The following is a 25,721-nucleotide window of genomic DNA, read 5'->3' as shown; positions in this document are numbered from 1 at the left end:
TGAGGAGAGCTGGGATTAATCTCTCTCACTAAGGTCTAAGCATCAAGTCATACCTTGCCTTGCTTTGGTTTGTTTGCCTCTCCTTGCCTAGCCTTGCCTTGCTTTGTCTTCCCCTTTTTCATCCTTCCCCCCTTTTAACCCTATTCCTTCTTAATGTTCTTACATTAAATGCACCTCTGATGAGATCTGGAGAAGGAACGTAAGTAAGGCTGTCCTTAAAGGCACTAGTATTTGTCTCTTTTCTTCCTTTTCTCTCATCTTTCAGTAGGTACTCTATTTAATAAAATCACCTCTAAAAGAGAAAGTCAAGTTTCTTTTACCCATATGACAATAAAACCCCCAGTTATTCAGGCTCAAGGACTCTGTTCTCTCTCTTTACAAACCTCCCCTCCGCAAGCGACCCACGTTAGATTTCCAAACATTCATGCCTATCTTGGTCGAGCTCTCCTAATCCTGCAATGGCGTGTATGCTGATGTTTGTAGTCTTTCTCTAGGCTTGAAGTGTATGTGATGGTGGACAGGCCACCAGCATCCTCTGAGAGCCTGTTGTTTGAATTGCTCTGTGCAGGAAAAATGCCCCAAAGAAAAGGCCTGGAGAATCACACCGGTGGATCTGGATTCATTCTTCTGGGATTTTCTGACCACTCCAGCCTGCAGGGCTTGTGCTTCACAGCATTCCTGGTCATCTACCTCATGGTCCTCACAGAGAACAGCCTGATTGCACTCATCACAGTGGTGGACTCAAGCCTCCACAGCCCCATGTATTTCTTCCCGAGGAACTTGTCCTTCCTGGAGATCTGCTACACATCAGTCACTCTGCCAAAAATGCTGGTGGTTTTCCTGCTGGAGGATGGCAGGACCTCCTTCCTTGGCTATGCTGCCCAGCTGTATTTCCTGGTGTTGCTGGGCAGCATCAAGTGCCTTCTTCTGGCTGTCATGGCCTATGACCGCTACATAGCCATCTGTGACCCCCTGCACTACCCCCTCATCATGAGGAGGGGTCTCTGCATCAGACCGGTGGTGGGGTCATGGGTGGCTGTCGTACCAGTGCAAGTAGGACAGACCTACCAGGTGTTCACTTTGCCCTCTGTGCATCCCATGACCTTCATCGCTTTTTTTGTGATGTCCCCCCTCTGCTGGAGCTGGCCTGTGCAGACTCATTCTGGAACCAAGTGACACTGTACACCATCATCCTGGTATTTGCAATCTTTCCCTTCTCCTTAATAGTTATTTCTTACATTAAAATTATCAGGGCAATTCTGAAAATACCTTCAGTTCTGGGCAGACACAAAGCCTTTTCCACCTGTTCCTCACACCTCGCGGTGGTGACACTCTTCTATGGCTCGGCCACAGTCGTCTACTTAAAGCAACGGTCAAGGGATTCCGTAGACACCGACAAATACCTTGCCCTGTTTTACACAATTTTTACCCCAGTGTTTAACCCTGTCATCTATAGCCTGAGGAATAAGGAAGTGAGAATTGCCTTGAAGAGACTCCTACGGACAAAGTGGTACTACAGAGTACGTAAAATCCTCTCAAATAGTCCCAAAGAAGTCCCACTGGGCTACATGGTTGCCTGAAGAAAGGCATCTCATATCTGCTGAAACAAAACCATGTGTCCGGCCTGGCTTTCATCCTCCTCAAGAAGGGGAAAGGTGTCCTGAGGCATTCCTCCTATGTCGCGTCCCACCTTGATATCTTTGTACTCTAAAGCATCTTCAGCGCCTCTGAGTAATTTAATTCAAACAGCTACTTCAAGCTGTGTCTGACCAAATAATGTTAAAGGGAAATAGTCAAAGCATGGTCAGTAGCCACTGATGCCCAGAAAGTGAGACAAGTGGTGAAGAGACGACCAGCCTCATGTTTGAGAAATCGCTTGCAAGACCCCATGGGCTATCTTCTACAGCATCCCTGCATGGAATCACCTTAAAAGTGTTCAAACATATGAAGGGCTTCAAAGCATCTCCCCCTGCTATGATGTCTTGCTCTGAGTTGTGTAATTCTTGACTAACCTGACATAAAAATAAAAGATAAAAAGGTCACCAGGAGGACAGTCCAGCACCGGAATGGGGTCCCAGAGAATGGTGGAGTTTCTGTTTGTTGTGGTTTAACACCAGCCAGCAACTAAGCACTACACAGTCACTCACTCACTTCCCGCCAGTGGGATGGGAGAGAGAATCAGAAGGGTAAAAGTGAGCAAACTCCGGGGCTGAGATCAAGCAATTTAATTGGTAAAGCAAAAGCCGCACACTTAAGCGAAGCAAAACAAGGAATTAATTCAGTACTTCCCATCGGCAGGCAGGTGTTCGGCCACCTCCAGGAAGGCAGGGCTCCATACCACGTAATGGTTACTTGGGAAGACAAAACGCCGTAACTCCAAACATCCCTCCCTTCCTTCTTCTTCCCCCAGATTTATATGGTTGAGCATGATGCTACGTGGTACGGGATATCCCTTTGGTCGGGGTCCACTGTCCCAGCTGTGTCCCCTCCCAACTTCTCGTGCACTCCCAGCCTACTTGCTGGTGGGGTGGTGTGAGGAGCAGAAAAGGCTATGGTGCTGTGTAAGCCCTGCTCAGCAATAATGGAAACATCCCTGTCTTATCAACGCTGTTTCCAGCACAAATCCAAAACACAGCCCCATACCAGCTACTGTGAAGAAAATCAACTCTACCCCAGCAAAAATAAGCATTTATGTGCTGAATCTGCTTTGCCACTCTGAAACTGTCTCTGAAAAACTAGCCCAGTGGGGGTTTTTAGGCCAAATGCATATGCAGCACTGAAGTGTGTTTCCGTATTGTCCTGGTTTAGGCCGAGTTGGCCAATGACGGACGACAGATGCTCTCCCCCAGCTCTCACTCTGAGGAGAGGAAGGAAAGAAAGAGATTTATGAGTTTAGAAGGAAATAATCTACTTTAATGAAATACTCGTAATAAAATAAAAAGGAAATAATGAAATAGATACAATATATAGAAAACTGTATCAAGCTCCCAGGATGATGTCACTGTCAGGCACTGGGGAGGGCCCAGACTGGACTCAATGACGGACAGGAACTGGATTCCAGGTCTGGAGCCAAGAACGCACAGATCAGGGTCAAAGGCAGATTAACACCGAGCATTCCGCCACCTGAGGAACCGGAACGTACACAAGTCCACATGGTGGACAGACAATTCCCTGTCCTCTCTCCGCCTAGCCGAACAAGGTAACTTAGAGGAGAGGGGGCTGTAGGAACATGTTTCTGCCCGGCGAAGCAGGCGTGTCTCCCCACTAACTCCCCCACCTTCCCAGGTACCCTTAAAGATAAGTATGAGGCTCTGCAAGGGGAACTCAATCATGACGAGGAAGATAATTCAGTGTCCACAGAGGTGTCACCAAAGTTAAATCAGGCTACACCTCCCATCAAAACATCTTCAGTTAAGGAAAAAAGACCGGTCATTGTTGTAGGTGACTCCCTACAAGGAAGGGAACGGAAGGCCCAATATGCAGAACTGACCCACTTCTCAGGGAAGTCTGCTGCCTCCCTGGGGCCCAGGTTAAAGATATAAAAAGAAAACTTCCCTCCCTGGTAAGACCCTCAGATTATTACCTACTACTAATTTTTCAGACAGGCAGAGATGATCTGTTAACAAGAAACACAAGTGCGATCAAGAGAGACTTCTGGGCCTTGGGATGACTGGTTAAAGGGTCAGGACTGCAAGTCATGTTCTCCTCGGTCCTCCCAGTCACAGGGAAGGATGAGGAAAGCAACAGGAAGAGCTGGAAGATCAATACTTGGCTCTGAGCCTGGTGCCACTGGCAGGACTTTGTTTTTTTTGATCACGGGATGGTTTACACGACACCAGGCCTGCTCGAGACAGATGGGGTACGCCTGTCTCAAAAGGGGAAAAGGATCCTTGCACAGGAGTTGGCAGGGCTCATCAAATGGGCTTTAAACTAGATTTGAAGGGAAAAGGGGATGAATCCAGCACCAGAGAGGCAAGGGTCTTTGATGGCTTAGAAACTATGGCTGCGCCTGGGAATGGTCAGGTAGAAGTCAAGCCTTCTTCCAGCAAAAAGGTGGCAGGACCAGTAGCCCAGCTGAAGTGCTTCTTGTCCTGGGTTGAGCAACACAGGACTAAGTTATCTTCTAATGTCTGGGAAAACGTCACTCTTAGAAGATTCTAGTGTCTGAATTCGTGAAAATATTTGCTTTATAGCCAGCTAGGCTACGTGGGATTCAAGGCCTCGGTGTTTTCAAGCCTTGGCAGGTGCAGGTACGAGGAGGAGCGAGGCCTGGGCATTTGACCCAGGCTGGCCAACAGGATTATTTCATACCATGAACGTCACATTCGATACAAATGAGAAAGTTTGCTGCGTCGTTTCTCTCTCCCTTGATGGCTGTGGTCTAGAGAAAGTCCTTGCCCTGGTGCCGGACCCCTGAGCCCTTCCCTCCCTCCTGAAGCCGTTGCTCTTGCAGTGTCCGACATTTACTCTCCCCTGCTGGGAGTGCACAGCTTCCTACTGATAGAATTGGCTGAGTATAATTCTTGTACATCTTATATTAGTATTGGGATGAATACTGGTGCTTTAACATTATTGTTAATTATTTAGTCTTATCCTATTAAATCTATTTATATTTCAACCCTCATGTTTCCTTGCTTTCCCTGATTCCCCTTTCTGTGTGGGGAGGGGTCACTGGGTGATAGAATAGTTGTCTAAATGACAAGAAATTGTTCTGGGTTTTCTGAAAACATAACACGTCTACACTAATGCACGCAGCATGGGCAACAAACAGGAGGAGCTGGAAGCCATTGTGCAGCAGGAAAACTATGATGTAGTCGCCATCACAGAAACGTGGTGGGATGAGTCGCACAACCAGAGTGCTGCATTAGATGGCTACAGACTCTTCAGAAGGGACAGGCAAGGAAGGAGAGGAGGTGGGGTGGCTTTGTATGTGAGGGAGTGTTAGGAATGTCTGGAGCTTAATGATGGTGACAATAGGGTTGAGTGTTTATGGGTGAGAATCAGGGGGGGGGCCAATAAGACAGATATCATGGTGGGAGTCTGTTATACACTGCCCAACCAGGATGCAGAGGTGGATGAAATACCGTACAAGCAGCTGGGAGAAATCTCATGATCGCTGGCCCTTGCCCTGGTGGGAGACTTCAACCTACCTGATATCAGCTGGGAGCACAATACGGCTGAGAGGGAACAGCCTAGGAAGTTCCTGGAGTGCGTTGCAGAGAGCTTCCTGACACAGCTGGTGAGGGAGCTGACAAGGGAAAGAGCCCTGCTGGACCTGTTGTTTGTAAATGGAGAAAGACTTGTGGGGGAGGTGACAGCTGGAGGCCATCTTGGGCACAGTGACCATGAAATTATTTTCAATTCTCAGAGGAGCAAGGAGGGTGGTCAGCAGAACTGCCACCATGGACTTCCAGAGGGCAGACTTTGGTCTTTCCAGGAGGCTGCTTGACAGAGCCACTTGGCAGGCAGTCCTGAAGGGCAAAGGAGTCCAGGAAGGCTGGACATTTTTCAAGACGAAAGTCTTAAAAGTGCAGGAGCAGGCTGTCCCCATGTGATGTAAAATGAGACATCAGGGAAAAAAGACAGCCTGGCTGAACAGAGAGATACGGTTACAACACAGGGAAAAAAGGAGAGTTTATGGTCTTTGGAAGAAGGCCACTCAGGAAGGCTACAAGGATGTTGTAAGGCTATGTAGGGAGAAAATTAGACAGGCTAAAGCCCAACTAGAACTTAAGCTGAATTTGGATGTTAAGAACAATAAGAAAAGTTCCTATAAACACACCAGTAACAAAAGGAGGACTCGGGAGAATCTCCATCCTTTATCCGATGAAGGCAGTAACATAGTGACAAAGGATGAGGAAAAGGTTGAGGTACTTAGTGCCTTCTTTGACTCCTCCTTTAGTAGTAGAGTGGGTTGTTCCCTGAGTACCCAGACCCCTGAGCTTGTAGATAAGGGCAGGGAGCAGAATGAAGCCGCCATAATCCAAAGGGAGATGGTGAGGGACCTGCTCCAACAGCTAGACATACACAAGTCTATGGGGCTAGGTGGCCTCCACGCGAGGGTACTGAAGGAGCTGGCAGAAGTACTCACCGAGCCACTTTCCATCATTTACCAGCAATCCTGGTGAACCGGGGAGGTCCCAGTTGACTGGAGGTTAGAAAATGTGATGCCCATCCACAAGAAAGGACGGAAGGAAGATTTGGGGAAGTACAGGCCTGTCGGTCTGACCTCAGTGCCTGGGAAGGTCATGGAACAGATCATGCTGAGTGCCATTATGTGGCACATGAAGGACAACCAGGTGATCAGGCCCAGTCAGCATGGGTTCATGAAAGGCAGGTCCTGCCTGACAAACCTGATCTCCTTCCATGTCAGGGTGACCCGCTTGGTGGATGAAGGAAAGGCTGTGGATGTTGTTTCCCTGGAGGCTAGTAAAGCCTTTGACACTGTTTCCCACAGCATTCTCCTGGAGAAACTGGCTGCCCATGGCTTGGACAGGTGTACGCTTTGCTGGGTAAAAACCAGGGCGATGGCCAGGCCCAACGAGTGGTGGTGAATGGAATTCAATCCAGTTGGCAGCTGGTCACAAGTGGTGTTCCCCAGGGCTCGGTATCGGGCCAGTTCTCTTTAATGTCTTTATCAATGATTTGGACGAGGGGATTGAGTGCACCCTCAGTAAGTTTGCAGACAACACCAAGTTGGGTGGGATTGTCGACCTGCTTGAGGGTAGGATGGCTCCAGAGGCAGATCTGGGCAGGCTGTACCGATGGGCCGAGGCCAATGGTACGAGGTTCCTCAAGGCCAAGTGCCAGGTCCCGCACCTGGGTCACAACAACCCCATGCAGCGATACAGGCTGGGGGAGGAGTGTCTGGAGAGCTGCCTGGCAAAAAAGGACCTGGGGGTGTCAGTTGACAGCTGGCTGGATGTGAGCCAGCAGCATGCCCAGCGTGGCTGAGAAGGACAATAGCATCCTGGCCTGTATCAGGAATAACGTGGCCGGCAGGACTCGAGAGGCTGAGGGCCCTGGGCTCAGTGGTGCAGAGACTGAGGACAGTACAGGAGTAGCCTGAGTGTGCTTGAGGGCTGCTGGTGGAGCCGGTGGAGCTTTCCTTTGTAGTGGAAAACAGCATGAGAAAGAAATAATGCCCCAATGTACAGCTGGGGAGGTGCAGACTGGACACCAGGAGAAAGAAATGTCATTCCAAGGGCAGTGCTGTGGTGCAACACGCCACCCAGAAAGAGTCTGGATCAGCCCAAGGCTTTGTGTTTCAGGGAAGAGCCAGGGAGGATGGAGAGATCTCAGCAAAGGAAGGTGACAGCAAGGTGGGGCAGCCGGGTGGATGACTGCAGCCTGCAGGGAAAGAGGCAGAGGTGATGGGACACCGTAGGACAGCCTGTGGTGGAGATGACACAGCGATGTGGCAAAGCTGAAAGGCCCCTAACAGAGTCAACCTCTTCATGTCTTGGGCTATGGCTGTTGTCTCTGACACTGATGCCTACGAGGAGTCAAGTTATCCTTCCAGCACTGGGGTCTCATTGCCTCCTCGTCCATACTTCAGAGCCTGGGAGGTGTCGTACCATAATCGCCGAGGAGACCAGCTCCAGTACAGGTAAGGCCTCACTGGGGAAGGGGACTGCGGCAGGTAAGGCCGGCAAAAAGGCTCTTTTGAGGGCTTTCGTGGCTGGGAAAAGCGGCTGCCTCGTGCCGGAACCGGCAGCTCGGGGGCGGTCTGCTGACGCGGCGGGGGTGCAGACAACGACACACGCGGCAGTTCTAAACGGACTGTCCCGGAGCGCAGCGGCCGGCCGCTGCACACCCAGCACGCAGGCAGCTGGTGGGTGTCACCGCGGCGAGAGCGGGCGTACAGGACGCAGCTCTTTGAACAGTAAGTCACTGGAAACCTCTCGACCTGACCAGGACGTCATGGTAAGAACTCGGCAGAAGGCCATGCTACCCCTGAGCTCTGCACCGAGCAGCTCCGATGTGGCCACTCAGACAGAGCTTGCGTGGGAACATGCTGCCACCCGGGTGTCAGGCTGCAGGGTGTGCCCTGCTCTTGCGCCGGTGTTGAATGGTAGTGGTGAGCAGACCTGTGGGAGGTGTGCCCAGGTAGAGGAACTCCTTCACCTAGTCACAGGCTGCCCAGAGAGGTGGGGGAGTCTCCAACTCTGGAAACATCCCAAACCCGCCTGGACGCGTTCCTGTGCCACCTGCTCTGGGTGACCCTGCTCTGGCCAGGGATTGGAGGAGATGATCTCCAGAGGGCCCCTTCCAACCCCTGCCAGTCTGTGATTCTGTGAACTGCTAATTTGCAGTTCGGGAGTGTATTCCTAATCAATGCATCGAGTATCACAGAGGATAGCGTGCCGGAGTTATAGAAGCGTGCCAGAGTTATAGAAGCTGTATGCATCTTGGGAGAGCAAATTCTTTTTGCCAAAGTAAGTACTTTTGATTCATGGGAATTAGTTGAAATAGTGTATGTGGCTGACATTGATTTAGAATAACTACCCCAGTAATAGTCGAAAATCCAGTCTAGTAATCCAAAAGTACATGCTTGTTTAACAGTAAGTGTAAGAAAGGCAGGTATTGCTTTTGCAGAGGAGAAAAGCCGTTTCCATCAGAGGTGACATGATAAGGGAATGACTAAGACAAAGAGGCTCCAGCAAAGGCTTGTAGAACATCTCTTATCACACAGACAGAAGGACAAACTGATTCCTCCTGGATTAGTGTCTAGAAGGGGAGTCAAACATTTAACCAGGGGTAATGACATTGAGCAATCTTTTACCAAAAAGGAAAGAAATAAACTAGTCAGATAATCCCTTTAGGTGTAGCATAAAGAGAAGTAAACAGAGGCAGGACATGTGGGAAGAATTTTAGGCGCCTCGGACAGACTGTGAACCCTGGAGTACCCAACCAATGGGAAACAGGGGAGGGAAAAATTCGGCCGGGATTAGGGAATAAAAAGGTGTGTTTCAAGAACTGGAAGTGTGCCTACTTGCTAGGTCACCCGCTCTTGCAAGAACGTGAATAAAAATGTGCTTCACAGAGGATGCTGCCTGAGCCTATTTCATTCAGACCGGAACTTGTTTCTCACAGGGGGCAGATTTAAGGGAGGGGACTGTATTGGGGGGGGGGGGGGGGGGGGGGGGGGTGTTTGGCGGGGGTGGGGAGAGGGACATGTTTAGGGGAGGGGGGGTTAGAGTACCTTCGATAGGACCTTTTCTCTCGTGTTTTTCCATTAAAACTTGTAGCGGGCAGTGTGTTTGGGGAGGTGGGTGTGTTTAGGGGAGGGGGGTACATTTAAAGGTGGGGTAGTGTATTTTGAGAGATGCGGGGAGTGAGTTTAGGGGAGGGGGGGTTAGAGAAGCTTCGACAGGACCTTTTCTGCTGTGTTTTTCCGTTAAAGGTTGTGGTGGACAGTGTATTTGGGGGAGGGATATGTTTAGGGGAGGGGGGGTTAGGGTAGCTTCGATAGGACCTTTTCTCTCGTGTTTTTCCATTAAAAGTTGTTTCTCCAGCCCCGCTCCGTGCCTGTCTGGGAGGGGAGGGAGTGTGGGGGACAGCGGGAATCGGCCCCCCCCAGGTGCCACAGTCCCACATGGGACCCCGAAGGGCACCGAGCCGCCCCCAGGCCCGAGTCAAAGCCAGTGGGGTGACAGTGGCGGGGGGGGGACTCCCCTGTCCCCTTCCCCAGGGGCAGCCAGGACAGACGGGTCCCCGCCGGACCCACGGACACGGCCCCACGCAGAAAGCAGCACGGAGCCCCCGGGACAAGGACAGACCTTGGCGAGCGGGAGGGGATGGACACACACGACCACAAGGGCTGCCAGGCCTTCGGCTGGACCCCGGCCAGCGTCCCCTCCCGCGGGGACAGGCCTCGGGGCAAAGCCCCCAAAGCCTCGGCACAATCACCCCCGTCCGCGGCTCCACAGCCCGGCTTTGCCTCCCTGCGCTGCCCAATCACCCCAAATCACCCCCACAACGGCCAGGGGTGAACTGCCGGCCAGGCAGGGACCCTCCTCCCCTCCTCGGCCTGCGCCTTGGGCAGCCCTGACAGCAGCTGGGGATGGGGGAAATAAGGAAAGAAATAAACAAAGAAATGACGGCAGGGGCCAAAAGTGCCTGGAAACCCCAGCTCTTTATTGCCCGTTCCCCCTCCCAGTTCCACAGCCCGGGGCCAACGCAGCCAAGGGCGCCTTCGGGCAGCAGCCGCCCCTCTGCAGGTACGGTGCACAGAAGGTGAGGGGGGAGGCCCCGGTCCCCGCCGCGGCACCCCCAGCGCTGGGGGGCGCCGCTGCGGGCCCCGGGCGGGCGCAGTCCCCTTGGCCTCGGCCGGGCCCGGCGCAGCTCCCGGCACCGCTGCTGCTCCGTGTCCGGCCTCCCAACCCCCCGCCCCGAGCACCCTCCTGCACCCAAAACTCCCGTCCCCTGCAGCAGCTGCACCGCCACTGCCCGCAGCTCCCGGGGGCCGCGGGGAGCTGCTCTGCGCCAGACAAGGAAGAAAAGGGAAGAGAAAGACCAGAACCCAAACTGCAGGGCTGACCACGAGTTAACTGCAGGGCTGCCCAGCACCGCACACAGTGCTCCAGGTGAAGCCGCGCCAGCGCTGAACACAGCACGACAATCCCCTCCCTTGGCCGCCTGCTTCTACTGTCTTTGATGCCCCCCACGATGCGCTTGCCCTCTTGGTCCCCTCTTGGTGCCAGGGGACGCTGCTGGCTCCTCCTGAGCTGCTCACCACCCCCACACCCCTTTCTGCAGGGCTGCTCCCCAGACGCCCCCTCCCCATTCCCACTGGTGCCGCCGTTACTCCCTCCCTCCCACCTGCAGAACGCGGCACTTGGACTGGTTCAATTTCACGCCGCCAGGATTGCCCAACGCTCCAAGCCATCTAGAGCCTTCTGCAAGGCCTCTTGGCCCTCAACAGACTCAACAGCACCTCTCACTTTCGGATCACCAGCAACCTTCCTAATGGGGCATTCAGCTCCCAAAATCCAGGGGAGCAACTCTGCCCGCCCTTTTTCTGACAATTTGAAACTCAACCATTTCATGATGGCTGCAGCCAAGACCTTCCCGTCTCCCACGAGTCCTTCTCCGCTCACAACCACCATGTCTCGCAGGGCATCTTTCCTCGATGGCCCCTCGAGCGCTGCCGACAAGAAGTTCCCATCTCCCACAAACTGCAGGAACTGCCCAGCCCTGCTCCTCACAGCACCAGGGGCTTCCCAGATGCTGTCTGGGAAGACGAAATCTGCCATAAGGAGAAGAGCTCCTGACACAGAGGTGTCTCCTCATCCCCTAGAGATTCAGAGACTCACGGCCTCAGTGCCGGCATCCTGGCTGGGCGATGGGTCGCAGACCCCCACTGCACCATCGTGGCTGGACCATCAAACCTCTCCCTTGGGTACAGTGCGACCCCTCCACCCTTGCCCTGCCACCCCCCTGATACAGCCCAGCACCTCCAGCGCAGCCCCGCAGCTGTGGGACCACCCCACCGAGCCCCACTCACCCTAAGGACACCCCAGCTCTGGGAACGCACCAAGGCTCCAGCCAAAGGCACTTGCACCCACAGCCCCCGGTAGCTGCCCGTAGGGGCTGCAGGCCCTCAGCCCCCCCGAGCCCCTTCCCTCCCCAGCAGGAGCTGGGGGGGCTGTTGGGGGGGCCGTTGGGAGGGGGCGGAGCACAGGGAGCCCCAACATTCCATCCTGGAGACGCCAAAGAGTCCTTAGCAGCCGAGAGACTGAGGGGACCCACCATGGCGCTGCCACCTCGGTGGCGCCCACTGCGCGGCCCCCGCACACCCCCGGCCCCCCAGAGCCATCAGGCTTTTGTGCTCCCACAAACCTTCTACCCCCAAGGCAGGGAACGACCCCGACCCACAGCCCGGGGACGCTGTCGGGGCCAAGAGCGCAGGAAGTGACCGTGGCTCCTGTCTCTCTTCCAGGCGCAGCCACCCTGTTCCCACTGCCCGGGCAGCAGCAGCCATTCCCTGCAGCCTGGGCGCCCCCAGTGGGGGCAGCCCCACAGGTCCCACCACCAGGTATGGCACCCCTGTCCCCTCTGCCACCCTGACACCATCAGCGCCCTGATGGCCATGGGGGGCGGTTCGGCGGGCGCCCCGGGGGGTGCCCACGGCCCAGCACGGCTCCATTCTACCCACACAGGGCTGTACAGGGCCCCACGCGGTGGCTACAGCGTCGACCCACGCTTCGTCCACATCGAGCGGACGGTCAACAATGTATCTGCACTGGCCACCGCCACCCTCAGCATGGCACCGCTGCTCCACCAGGCGCTGCCCTGTGGGGCCCCAGGGGCTGCGGGACCCTCCCGGCCTGGGCAGCCCCTGGCACCCCCCAGGGAATACACCCACTGCCCCACATGACGCAGCTCCCAGACTACGGCCACCAGGGCACAGCGGTGCCCGCAGCCCCCACGCTGCTCCTAACCTCCATCCCCGGATGCCAGCACCTCAAGGGACAGCCTGCAGGCACCAACAGCTCCGGCACGGCCATACCTGTGCACACACCCACTGCCAGCCGCATCCCCACGGGCACCTGCGTCTCCTCCTGACCCATTGCAGCCCCCCACAAAGAAGCTCCTATCGACCTGGATGCCAACAGTGAAGTGACCGAGGAGATGCTCCTGCAAGACGCCCTCAGGCTCTTTGGTTCCTCCCCAGACGCAGTGCAGGTCGGCCAGAACCCTGACACCGCTGTCCCCACACCTGGGGAACGCAGTGGCGCCAGCAGAGAGGGGAGAGCGGTGGCCCCAGCACCCACCCAGCTGCCAACCTCCATCCCTGCCTCTGAAAACACCGAGGAATGCTCTTCAGTGACCAACGGCTCCAGCAGGGCCTCCCCCACACAGACAGCCCTGGGCAGCAACATCTCCTCAGAAAGCGACACCTCCTCAGAGCGTGACATCTCCCCAAAAAGCAACATCATCTCAGCGTTCAACATCTCCCCAAAGAGCAACACCTCCCCAAAGAGCGACATCTCCTTAGAGCGTGACATGTCCCCAGAGAGCAACATCTCCTTTGAGGGTGAAATCTCCACAGGGCGCAACATCTCTCCAAAGAGTGACATCTCCTCGGGGCACAACATCTCCCCAGAGGCATTCAACATCTCCTTTGAGAGTGACATCTCCGGGCACAACATCTCTCCAAAGAGTGACACCTCCTCGGGGCGCCACATCTCCGCAGAGCGCAACACCTCCTCCAAGAGCGACACCTCCCCAGAGCACAATTTCTCCCCAAAAAGCGACATCTCCTCAGAAGACAACAGCTCAGACCGCAACATCATCTCCCTAAAGAGTGACACCTTCTGGAGCAGCGACAACCCCTGCGAGAGTGACATCTCCTGGGAGAAAGATGTCCCCAGCAGCGCCTCTGCTGTCCCCCACAGCCAAGCCCTCGGGGACAAGGACGGCCACCTTGCAGTGCCCCAGAAGGTGCCTTTTGAGTACTACAGCATGGAGGAGACCCTGGAGGCCATCCGCATCCTAGAAGAATCCCTCTATGGGACAGAGTCCCAGGAACTGTGCGGGGACGTGGGGATGGAGCTACCGCCGGCCCAGCCCACCGTGGCGGAGAAGCGGGGGACAAAGCGGGGGCCGAGCCCCCCATCGCCACCACCCAGCAAGCGCAGGGCTCTGGCAGGCTGCCCGGGGGTGGCAGGGGGGAAGAGACCACCCCAGTGAGGAGACAGAGATGATGGGGGGCAGAGGGGGGGTGCAGTTGGGATGTGGGGGAGGGTTGTATTTAGGGGAGGGGGGCAGATTTAAGGGAGGGGATTGTATCTGGGGGGGTGGTGTGTTTGGGGGAGGGTGGTGCATTTGGAGGTGGGGTAATGCATTTTGAGAGATGGGGGGATGTGTTTAGGGGTGGGGGGCTTAGAGTAGCTTCGATAGGGCCTTTTCTCTCCTGTTTTTCCATTACAAGTTGTAGCGGGCAGTGTACCTGGGGGGCACGGGGAGGGATGTGTTTAGAGGACCAGCGTGTATTTGGGGGGGTGGGGGGAGGGATGTGTTTAGGGGAGGGGGGCTTAGAGTGGCTTTGTTAGGACATTTTCTCTTGTGTTCTTCCATTAAAAGCTCTTTCTCCAGCCCCGCTCCGTGCCTGTGTGGGAGGGGAGGGAGCACGGGGGGGGTCAGCGGGAATGGGCGCCCACCAGGTGCCACAGCCCCGCTGAAAGGGTATTTTCATTCATACCTGTCCCTTGTTTAACTTGGACGTTCAAGCAGCTCAACTTTTTCTGACTTACTTCTCCCTGTATACACATCACACTCTCCTGCAATCAGCCTTTCCTTTTCTCCTGACTTGGCCTTTCCCAGCGAGTTCTTGGCTAGTGGTTTTCTTCAAAGCTGCTTTAGTGCTGCTGAAGGATGTTGAAGCGACAGCTCTGGCAATCCAAGCACTGTACTCGCCCATGAAAGCCTTCCAGCTCAGGCAGCCGCAACACAGGATTCACAGCTCCTCGCTCCCCTGGACACGCTTCCAACCTCCGTATGACCCGATTCCATGACTATGGAGCTGGAGAGGCTGCAACCAGGGTCCCAAACACATGGGGAAGATGGAGCAGGTAGAGGGGAGGAAGCAGAGGTCAGCGAGTGCCATCTCACACCAAGCACCCCACACTTGTCACATCACTCTGTCTTTCAGTCTGAACTCCCACCCACACACCAAACACAAGGACAGACTTTGCACTCCGGCCACTCTCATGAGCACCAGCCCTTGCTCGCTGCATTAGCAGCACAGCCTCCTTCATACACCCACCAGGAACGTGTGGCAGCACCAAACATCTGCAGTGAGCTTTGTGCTGGCTACAGCCCATGCCAGAGAACAGGGGGCTTTGTCCCATGGCTCCTCCATCCATCCTGCAGCCTGCCCACAGCAGGAAGAAGGCACAATGCCCTCAGCAAAGGAGGAGCAAAAAACAGTTCCTCCCATGGGCCACCAGCAGCCGAAACACAAAGCCCTCTCACACCTCTGCTGGGCTGAGCTTGAAAATCCTTCCAAAGGGTAATGTGGAAAACCCTGTTGCCGGAGCAGCACCAACAGAATTCTGCCCACGGGACAGCTTCAAGCAGATTTACACCTCTGTGCAATGGGAGACGGCTGAGCCCTGAGCAACCAGGCCTTGCATTTACTGCTTCAAAAAACCCCCCATTAAAAAAGCCCACACCAAGCGCCCTGCATCTCTGCAGAGAGCTCCACCTTCTCCAGCTGACAGCCAGCAGGAGGCAGAAGAGCCAAAGCCCCAAAGCACAGAACCCCTCAGAGGTCACCAGATGGGGGCCTCTAGGGGGGTTGTTCTGTCCCTCGAGCCAGGATGAGCCCTGCTCCCCCGGCACAGCAGCTGCTGCTCATCCCCAACGCCTCACAGGTCAGCACCCAGGAGGTGCCCCAAAACACAGGCCCTCAGGAGCCACAACACGGGACGACACCTCTCCCCGGTGCAAGGCCCACACACTGGCCGCCCCGCGCCGCCCCTCCCCACACGGACAGCCCCTCCCCCGGGGGTCCTGCCCCCACGGCCAGGCCCTTCCTGAGGGCCGCCCCCAGCCCACAGGCCCTGCTCCCCCGCAGAGCGCTCAGAGCCTCCCACAGCCGGACGGACACTGACCTCAGCGGCGCTGCGACCCCTCACACAGCCCGCCCGGCCGCCGCCCCCGGCCCGGGCACACACAAACCCCGGCCCCGCCGCCGCTCTGAGGCAGCCTGGCCGCCGCCGGGCCTTTTCTACCCGCCCCGCGCACGCGCCCCCGTCACGTGGCCCGCCCGGCCCCTGCCCTCATCCCCGCGTGCGGCAGCGGCCCCCGCTGAGTGCGGGCCCACAACGGCCCGGGCCCCTGCCCCTCTGGCCCCCCGGTATGTGCCCGGGCCCCCTCCTAACCCCCCTCGGTACGTGCCAGGCCCCCCCCCAACCCCCACAGTACATGCGCAGACCTCCCCATAACCCCCCGGGTACAGGTATGGCCCTTCCATAACCCCCTGGTAGGGGCCAGGGCCCTCCATAACCCCCCCACTACGTGTACGGCCCCCCCATAACCCCCTCCCGGTACATGCCAAGCCTCTGCACTGCCCCCCCAGTACATGCCCGGCCCCGCTGTCCCCCCAGCAGCCCCCTGTCCCCCATGGCCCTGTCACACCGCTCCCCCCATGGCTGGGGTGACAGGGGTGGGATGTTTCTGTAGGTTCCTCGCCTCCAAGGAGCAGTTCCATGCCTACCTGCGGGCCCGGGGCGAGCCCAGCGGCAGGGGCGAGGAGGAGGAGGAGGAGGAGGAGGAAGAGAAGGTCAAGGAGGAGGAGGAGGTCGGCAGCTGCCAGAGCGAGCCCCCCGTCAAACGAGTGAAATCAGAGGACCTCGGTCAGGACGGGGAAAGCCGAGAGGATGGTGGAGCAGCAGAGAAGGAGCCCATGGCGCGGAAGCAGGCCCGCAGGCAGAACAAGAGCAGGCTGTGTATGAAGCCCAAGCGCTACGAGCAGAGCAGGCTGTGCCTGTGGGTAACGCAGGTAGGGTGCGGGGGCCCTGCTCTGCGCTGCTCTGGGGTGGGGGATTTGGGACCCCGGTGATCCCTCCAGGGCTGCATTGATTTGGAAGTCTAGGGAAGCACACTGGAGAGACGCACCAGGGCAGGCTCCCAGCAGGGAGCGCGTAGCAGGGGGCTGCGCCGACAAAACCAGCTCCGTTGGCTGCCTGGGAGAGGGTGAAGCAGGATGAGCTGAGCGGGACAAGTAAAGCTTCAGCTTCCCTGAAGCGCTAGTGCTAAAATGTCCCCTCAAGTGGGTACGTCACCGCCCTTCTGCGGCACGTTACAGCAGTCGGCTTCCTGGGAGCGTTTCGTGGGGCACCCAACATCACCCGGGGAGCGACGGGTGCTTGGAGCAGTTCTGGCCCCTCTCCGCGTTCATCCTTTAGCCAGTCTTGCATCCCTCTAGATCTGTAACTGCTTTGAGTTTCCTCCAAGCCGAGCACTGAAAACAAACGGAGCGGTTCCAGTTTCTGGTTCTTTTCTCCAAGTGATACATTCTCTTGGAATAGTTGGGGCTCTCGAAGAAAAACCAGTGATTTCCTGGGTTTCCCACTGACGTTTAGCCAAGGCAAGTGCTACAATTGCTACCTGGAATATCCTTCTGTTTAACCACTGCTGCTTCAGCTCTCCTGACGTGCTCCTCCATCCTTCTTGCTTTCCAGCTGGAAATCCAAGGCAAGCTCTACTGGGCTTCGCTGACCACGGTAGGTGGATAATTCTCTCCTTTTGTCCAAATTTGCCATTGCCACATCTGGAACAGAGCAAATCTCCTGACAAACCATCTCTCTGCTGTCTCTTTCAGGGCGGTAACCTCCCTTTCCGAAGGCGATGCGAGCGTTTTGGGGCAGACGTCACCTGTGGAGAGACGGCTGCGTGCACAAACCTGCTTCAGGGCCAGTCCTCCCAGTGGGCTCTCCTCAAACGGCATCACACTGAAGGTAATTTTTGGGGTGCGGGTGGGTGCTGTCATCTTGAGAACCAAAGAAATTATAACTCGCTTCTGAGGAGAAAAGCTGCTGCTTGAATTCATGCAGCCTGTCCCCCTCTGGCAGCCGGAGGGAGCGTTTCCAGACACGATGACCAAATGCGCAGAGCTCCCGAACCAGACAACTGAAGTGGACTTTGTGGACATCAGTGTCGGGTGTCCCATTGACCTGGTCTACAAGAAGGTAAGAAGACGTTCTGAAGCGCATTTTCCCTCCTTCAATAGATGCTTGTCTTTTGCCTCATCTCCTGTTACCCGATCTGCTCCTGCCAGTCTGATCCAGAGCTCCCAGTCCATTTATGGGCACTAGACCTCAGCGAGAAGGCAAATAAGCTTATCCTGGAGCAGGGAATCATAGAATCATAGAATCATAGAATTGTTGAGGTTGGAAGGGACCTTTAAGATCATCGAGTCCAACCTTTAGCCTACCCTGACAAGAGCCACTTCTAAACCATGTCCCTCAGTGCCCCATCTACCCTTTTTTTAAACACCTCCAGAGATGGTGAATCCACCACCTCCCTGGGCAGCCTATTCCAATGTTTAATAACCCTTTCAGTGAAAAAATGTCTCCTAATATCTAATCTAAACCTCCCCTGACGTAACTTGAACCCGTTTCCCCTCGTCCTATCACTTGTCACCAGGGAGAAGAGGTCAGCCCCCATCTCTCTACAACCTCCTTTCAGGTAGTTGTAGAGGGTGATAAGGTCTCCCCTCAGCCTCCTCTTCTCCAGGCTAAACAACCCCAGCTCCCTCAGTCGTTCTTCATAAGGTTTGTCCTCCAGGCCCCTCACCAGCTTTGTAGCCCTTCTCTGGACACGCTCCAACACCTCAATGTCCCTCCTGTAGCGAGGGGCCCAAAACTGAACGCAGTACTCGAGGTGGGGCCTCACCAGTGCCGAGTACAGGGGGATGATCACTTCCCTAGTCCGGCTCACCACACTATTCCTGATACAGGCTAGGATGCTGTTGGCCTTCTTGGCCACCTGGGCACACTGCTGGCTCATATTCAGCTGGCTGTCAACCAACACTCCCAAGTCCTTTTCTGCCGAGCTGCTTTCAAGCCATTCTGCCCCAATCCTGTAGCACTGCATGGGGTTGTTGTGACCCAAGTGCAGGACCCGGCACTTGGCCTTGTTGAACCTCATACCATTGGTCTCAGCCTATCGGTCCAGCCTGTCCAGATCCCTCTGCAGAGCCAACCTACCCTCAAGCAGATCAACACGCCCGCCCAGTTTAGTGTCATCTGCGAACTTACTGAGGGTGCATTCAATCCCTTCATCCAGATCATTGATAAAGATATTAAAGAGAACCGGCCCCAGCACCGAACCCTGGGGGACACCACTTGTGACTGGACACCAACTGGATTTAACTCCATTTACCACCACTCTCTGGGCACGGCCATCCAGCCAGTTTTTTACCCAGCGAAGAGTACACCTGTCCAGGCCATGAGCAGCCAGTTTCTCCAGGAGAATGCTGTGGGAAACGGTGTCAAAAGCTTTGCAAAAATCCAGGTAGATAACATCCACAGCTTTTCCCTCATCCACTAAGTGGGTCACCTTATCATAGAAGGATATTAGGTTTGATAGGCATGACCTGCCCTTCACAAACCCATGCTGACTGGGCCTGATCACCCTGTTCTCCTGCATGTGCCGTGTAATGGCACTGAGGAGGATCTGTTCCATGACCTTCCCAGGCACCGAGGTCAGACTGACTGGCCTGTAGTTCCCCGGATCCTCCTTCCGGCCCTTCTTGTGGATGGGTGTCACATTTGCTAACCTCCAGTCAGCTGGGACCTCTCTGGTTGTCCAGGACTGCTCATAAATGATACCAAGTGGCCCGGCGAGCACCTCCGCCAGCTCTTTCAATACCCTTGGGTGGATCCCATCCGGCCCCATAGATTTGTTCACCTCCAGGTGCTGAAGCAGGTCCCTCACCATTTCCCTTTGGATTAGAGGGGCTTCAGTCTGCTCCCCATCCCTGTCTTCTAGTTCAGGGGTCTGGGTGCTCAGGGAACAACTGGTCCTACTGCTGAAGACTGAGGCAAAGACTTCATTAAGTACCTCAGCCTTTTCCTCATCCTTGGTCACTATGTTGCCGGCCCCATCTACTAGAGGACAGAGATAATCCTTAGTCCTCTTCCTATTGCTAATATATTTATAGAAGCTTTTTTTGTTGTCCTTGACAACAGAAGCCAGGTTTAGCTCCAGCTGGGCTTTAGCCCTCCTGATTTTTTCCCTACATAGCTTCACTACCTCTTTGTAGTCGTCTTGAGTGGCCTGCCCTTCCTTCCAGAGGCCATAGATCCTCTTTTTTTCCCGAAGTTGCAACACTAGCTCCCTGTTTAGCCAGGCCGGCCTTTTTCTCCGACGGCTTGTCTTCTGGCACATGGGGACTGCCTGCTCCTGTGCCTTTAAGACTTCCTTCTTGAAAATCACCCAGGCTTCCTGGGCTCCTTTGCCCCGGAGGACTGCCTCCCAGGGGACTTTGTCAACCAGGCTCCTGAAAAGCCCAAAGTCCGCCCTCCGGAAGTCCAAGGTAGCAGTTCTGCTGACCCCTCTCCTTGCTTCTCGCAGAAAGAATGGTGAGCTGTGTCTCCCTGGCAGCAGGCAGAAGTTGGAAGGGAAGGGGCTGTGGGGTTTTTTTTGAGTCCCTTTGAGTTTTTTTTGATCCCTGCAAGTCTTGAGGTGCTGCAAGTCTTGAGATGCCAAGCAGGAAGCGGTGCCCATCCCCAGGTTAGGAGAGCTGAGCGTTTTCCCCATTTTTCATTACCCGATTTCTGAGTTCACACAACACAGTGCAGGAAACTGGTTTTCTCCATTCCTACGAGTCCTCAGGCACTGGCTTGAAATGACTTTGCAAGCTCAAAGGCAACTAAAAGGAGAGCTGGAGCAGCCAGCTGCTATTTCGTGTCTCAGGGAAACAGAGATTAGCAGAAATAGAGCATGGCTACGGCCTTCTCTGGTTTTGCCAATCCTCATCCCTTTGGTCAGTGCTGGCAACAGCTGCCTGCAACCACTTTACCAGTACATCGAGTGGGATCCAAATTCTTAACTGTCATTTTCCAAGCGGAACCCGCCCGCATTAGGCTGCACGAAGCTTTGTAACCTGCAGTCTTTACAGTGCCAGGTAACAGACATTTATAGCTGTAAGAACTCAACATTTCAAAGCAATTTAGGTTTATTCCTTAACTCTCATTTGAAGGAGACGCTAACCAGGAGCAGGGTTCTCTGAGCACACTCCATTTCTGCTTTTGGGCTGTAGATTCAGGCTCTTGCTGTGCCGTTCTGTGCCCTGCTGGGCCACTCTCTCTCTGACATGTCTTACGGAAAGTTGTAGTGATGCTGTGTTGAAGCAGCCTCCAGGAAATAAGGTAAGCCTCCTTGACTGTAAAGAAAATGGCTCTGCACTGAAAATACAATGTGTGTTCCAAAGGGTGAAATAGCTGAAGTCTTAAGGAAGGATAGATCTGATCCCAATGGAACTGGCTAACATCATTTTAGGATCTGCTGTCGCAGGCGGAGTGAATAACTTCACTTGTAAGAGAGTAGTGAAATGTTTATTAACATAAAACAGTGATTTAACAAAGTTAGCAGTGAATGCGACAGTGTTTTACGAGATTCGATGCCAGGGCACACTTGATTATTTACTGCATAGAGGCCGGGGTCAGACAAGCTCTCAGGGAGACCCTCCTGTTGAGTCCCGAGGTTCAGAAAGGAGCCCCTGGCTTTCTAAACTCCTTCTCAGAGAGGAGTCTGGCTGCGGCTGGATCCAATCCTAGTCCCAGACTTGGTCAACGGTTTATGTCTAAAGGATTCTATATGCGCAATCAATCCTTAGATCCCTTAGCTAAGATTTCAAAGTTTAGCATGCTATTAGTCACTTACCAAGAATCTGTTGCGGCAAGGAATCTCTCGGCCTCGAGGAGAAGAACCTTAAGTGAGCGTCCCCACTCAAGGGGAGATCCTGTCGTGCAGCCGCTGCCGTGCAGGAGAGCTCAAAGGGCTCTTGGGCTGTCCACTGTTTATGGAGTAGGAGAATTGACCTACAGTCATATTCTCATGGGAACAAGATACCCAGGTTCCCACTCCAGACAGGGTTTTGGTTATGTTGCCAGCCATCTCCCACAGTTCAAGTGCGACTCATCACAACTCCCGCTGATGGCCATGGCTTGAGCAGGAGCCGGGGGGGGAAAAAGGGAAGAGCACACCGCCACATCTGCCCTTAATGCCTTCTGGCACTGGCAGGGTTTTGGCTCTGCACAGGCACGGCGAGAGGTGGGGAGGAGCTTTTCAGTGGCTCCTGCTGACTCTCGGCATGGCATTGCCAGGGGTGAGGCTGGTCTTCAGGTCACCAAACTTCAGAACCCGTTTTGGCATCGGTTCTGGGTGACTGCCCAGCAATAGGGGCATTGTCCTTATCGGGAGGCTGCGTCCCTCCAGTGCTGGGGTTCAGGGTTAAAGCAACCAGGTCTGTTAGCAACCGGATCATTTTAAATCCTTGTTGGGATCCGGTGACATCAAACCAATTAAACCTTGCAGTGGATATGGGAAGTTGGGATAAAGCAAAGACGGACCCTCCGGGCTGTGATCCTGCGTGGCTTCCTTAACGAGAGGAACCCAAATTAATACCAGACAAGTTGATTTTTTCATTGCTGCTGTTGGATAAAGTTTAGCTGGGAGGACTTTTTAACCTTAAAGCAGACGTCTTCAGGTCAGGGCTAAATTATGCCTCCGCAGGCTGTCATTATATCATGACAGGAGCAGGTCAAAGCTCAGCACCGGAGGCGGTTTTGTGCAGCAGCACTAAATTTTCAGGAGGGTAGAGGCTTGGTTTGACACATCTGACTGCCATGACCTTCGCTGTAGAGCCACAGGGCGACGCAACAGGGTACCAGTGGCTCTATTGTACTGAACACAAACCTCTCCTTGGCTTTTTTTTGCTTTGTTTTGTTTTCTTTCTTCTAGTGAGCTGCTTCTGGGAGCCGTAGCTACCAACTTCACCTTCCTGCCTAAACACACGGCAAATTCCTACAGATAGGGCTGAGGAGGCCCTTTCCCGTGGCGTTGGGTCAAGAGGAGGCGTTAGGACAATGCGTGGCGAGGAACGGGGCTGTTCAGCTGCGCTCTGAAATGAAATGAAAGTTTTATGTTTTTTAGAAGTTGCCTTCACGCCCCCAGCATCGGTCCCTGCCACAAGTTACACAGCAGATGGTCTCACACGATCTTGCAGCCAGAGGTGCCTCGCTACCAGAGAGCAATCTGTTTAATGAACAGGATACAGGCCAGGAGGGATCTCTGGCCTCCAGCTCACGCCAGTTGTCCCGGCTCCCCCACGCCACACGCTGTTCATGTAGTGGGAGCGAGAGGCCTGTGTTCCTACCGGGGCGTCCTTGGTAGTGCCAAATCCTCCCCAGTGCCAGGAGGGGATGAACTAACCCAGTGCCTGGGGTCCTGCAGAGCACAAAGAGACCCAGCATCTTGTCATCGGATGTTGTGCAGAATCCCGGCCTTTTCTGGGAGCATGCAGCGGTGGGTACCGTCTCCTCCCGGTGTCACGCACCCAGGGGAAGTGCAGCCCCCTCCGAGGGGGACCCAAAGCTGCTTGTTTCCCAATGAGGAGACTAAAAGACCCGAGAGCAGGATTTGAGGGAGGGCTGGGCAGGGGAGCGTGCCACCGAGGGATGCTGCGTGACCTTCCCTCGCACCCTCCAGGTCCTTGTTCCTGTCTCTGCGTCACTCCAGGCAGCGCAGCACAGGCGACAGTCACAGAGGCATTTGCCGTGTGGCACAAGGAGGCTGCGGGTGCAGCTTCGTCCCCACAAAGCTTGGCTGAACCAACTTGGTCCTTTCGCCCCCTGAAAAATACTGTTGAAAGCAAAAAGCACTTGCACACAGAGCCCCTGGTGGGATCCGGGGACACCCAGCCCCCCTGAGCCCCTTCCCTCCCCAGCAGGAGCTGGGGGGGCTGTTGGGGGGGCCGTTGGGAGGGGGCGGAGCACAGGGAGCCCCAACATTCCATCCTGGAGACACCAAAGGGTCCTTAGCAGCCGAGAGACTGAGGGGACCCACCATGGCGCTGCCGCCCTGGTGGCTCCCACTGCGCGGCCCCCGCACCCACCCAGCCCCCCAGAGCCATCAGGCTTTCGTGCTCCCACAAACCTTCTACCCCCAAGGCAGGGAACGACCCCAGCCCACAGCCTGGGGACGCTGTCGGGGCCAACAGCGCAGGAGGTGACCATGGCTCCTGTCTCTCTTCCAGGCGCAGCCACCCTGTTCCCACCGCCCAGGCAGCAGCTGCTCTTCCCCACAGCCTGGGCACCCCCAGTGGGGGGGGCCCCACAGGCCCCACCACCAGGTATGGCACCCCTGTCCCCTCTGCCACCGTGACACCATCAGCACCCTGACGGCCGTGGGGGGCGGCTCGACGGGTGCCCTGGAGGGTGTCCCCGGCCCAGCACGGCTCCATTCTACCCACACAGGGCTGCACAGGGCCCCGTGTGGCTGCTGCTGCTTCGACCCACGCTTCTTCCACATCGAATGGACCACCACCAACGGGCCTGCGCAAGCCACTGCCATCCTCGGCCACGGCGCCGCTGCTCCACAAGGCGCTGCCCTGTGGGGCCCTGGGGGCTGCGGGACCCTCCCGGCCTGGGCAGCCCCTGGCACCCCCCAGGGACAACACCCACCTCCCCAAGTGACGCAGCTCCCAGCCTATGGCCACCAGGGCACAGCGGTGCCCACAGCCCCCACGCTGCTGCTCACCTCCATCCCCGGACACCAGCACCTCAAGGGACAGCCTGAAGGCACCAACATCTCCGGCACGGCCACCCCCGTGGGGCTACCCCCTGCCAGCTGTGTCACCATGGGCACCTGTGTCCCCCCCAGAACCGCTGCTGTCCCCGACAATGAAGCTCCTGGCGGCCTGGGTGCCAACATTGATGTGACTGAGGAGATGCTCCTCCAAGAGCCCCTCAGGCTCTTTGGTTCAACCTTGGATGCGGTGGAGGTCGCCCAGGACCCTGACACCAGCATCACCACACCTGGGGACCCCGGTGGCACCGTCAGAGAGGGGAGAGCGGTGGCCCAAGCACCCACTGAGCTGCCAACATCCATCTCTGCCTTCGAGAACACCAAGGAATGGTCTTCAGAGATCAACAGCTCCAGCAGGGCCTCCCCCGTGCAGACACCCCTGGGCAGCAACATCTCCTGGAGCACCATCAGCTCCCCAAAGAGCAACATCTCTCCAAGGAGCGACATCTCCTCCGAGAGCGACATCTTCCCAGAGCTCACCTTCTCCCCAAAGAACATCACTTACTTAGAGCAGGACATCTCAGAGTACGACATCATCTCTCTAAAGAGTGACACCTCCTTGAGCAGCGACATCTCCTGGGAGAGCAACGTCCCCACCAGCCCCTCTGCTGTCCCCCACAGCCAAGCCCTCGGGGACGTGGCCGGCCACCTTGCTGTGCCCCACGTGGGGTCTCTCAAGGAGGCCCTGAGGCTCTTGGACTGTGACCATGGTGGCATCGGTGAAGCCGCCCCGGTCTGCGACATCGACTCCCTCTCGCTGCCCGAGGATCTGCTCATGCTTGATTGCAGCATGGAGGAGCTCCTGGAGGGTGCCCGCATCCTGCAAGAATTCCTCTATGGGACAGAGAGCAACGTCCCTAGTAGCTCCTCTGCAGTCGCCCACAGCCAAGCCCTCAGGGACGTGGCCGGCCACCTTGAGAGCAATGTCCCCCGGAGCCCCTCTACTGTCCCCCACAGCCAAGCCCTTGGGGACGCGGCCAGCCACCTTGCAGTGCCCCAGGAGGTGCCCGTCAAGTACTTTGGCGTGGAGGCGACCCGGAAGGCCATTGTTGACCTAGAAGATATCTTCTCCAGGACAAAGTCCCAGGAGTCGTGCGGGGACACGGGGATGGAGCTGCCGCCAGCCCAGTCCACCATGGCGGAGAAGCAGGGGACGAAGCGGGGGACGAGCTCCCCGTTGCTGCCACCCAGGAAGTGCAGGGCTCTGATGGACAGGCCGGGGGTGGCGGGGGGGAAGAGACGCCCCCCAGCGAGGAGACGCAGATGAAGGGGCTTGGGGGGGGGGGGGGTTGTATTTAGGGGAGGGGGGTGGGGGGCAGATTTAAGGGAGGGTACTGTATCTGGGGGGGTGGTGTGTTTGGGGGGGGTTGGGGAGAGGGACATGTTTAGGGGAG

At 55.9% G+C, this 25,721-nt stretch overlaps 1 pseudogene; it reads left to right on the top strand.

Annotated features, from left to right (window-relative positions):
- Positions 1 to 573: 573 nt before the first annotated feature.
- LOC134509605 (olfactory receptor 10AG1-like) lies at positions 574 to 25,187 on the top strand (annotated as a pseudogene).
- Positions 25,188 to 25,721: the final 534 nt, after the last annotated feature.

Source organism: Chroicocephalus ridibundus, unplaced genomic scaffold (assembly GCF_963924245.1).
Source record: "Chroicocephalus ridibundus unplaced genomic scaffold, bChrRid1.1 SCAFFOLD_92, whole genome shotgun sequence".
Lineage (NCBI taxonomy): Eukaryota > Metazoa > Chordata > Aves > Charadriiformes > Laridae > Chroicocephalus > Chroicocephalus ridibundus.
The sequence above is the reverse complement of the archived record's forward strand: the minus strand, read 5'-3'. Positions and strand labels throughout refer to the sequence as shown.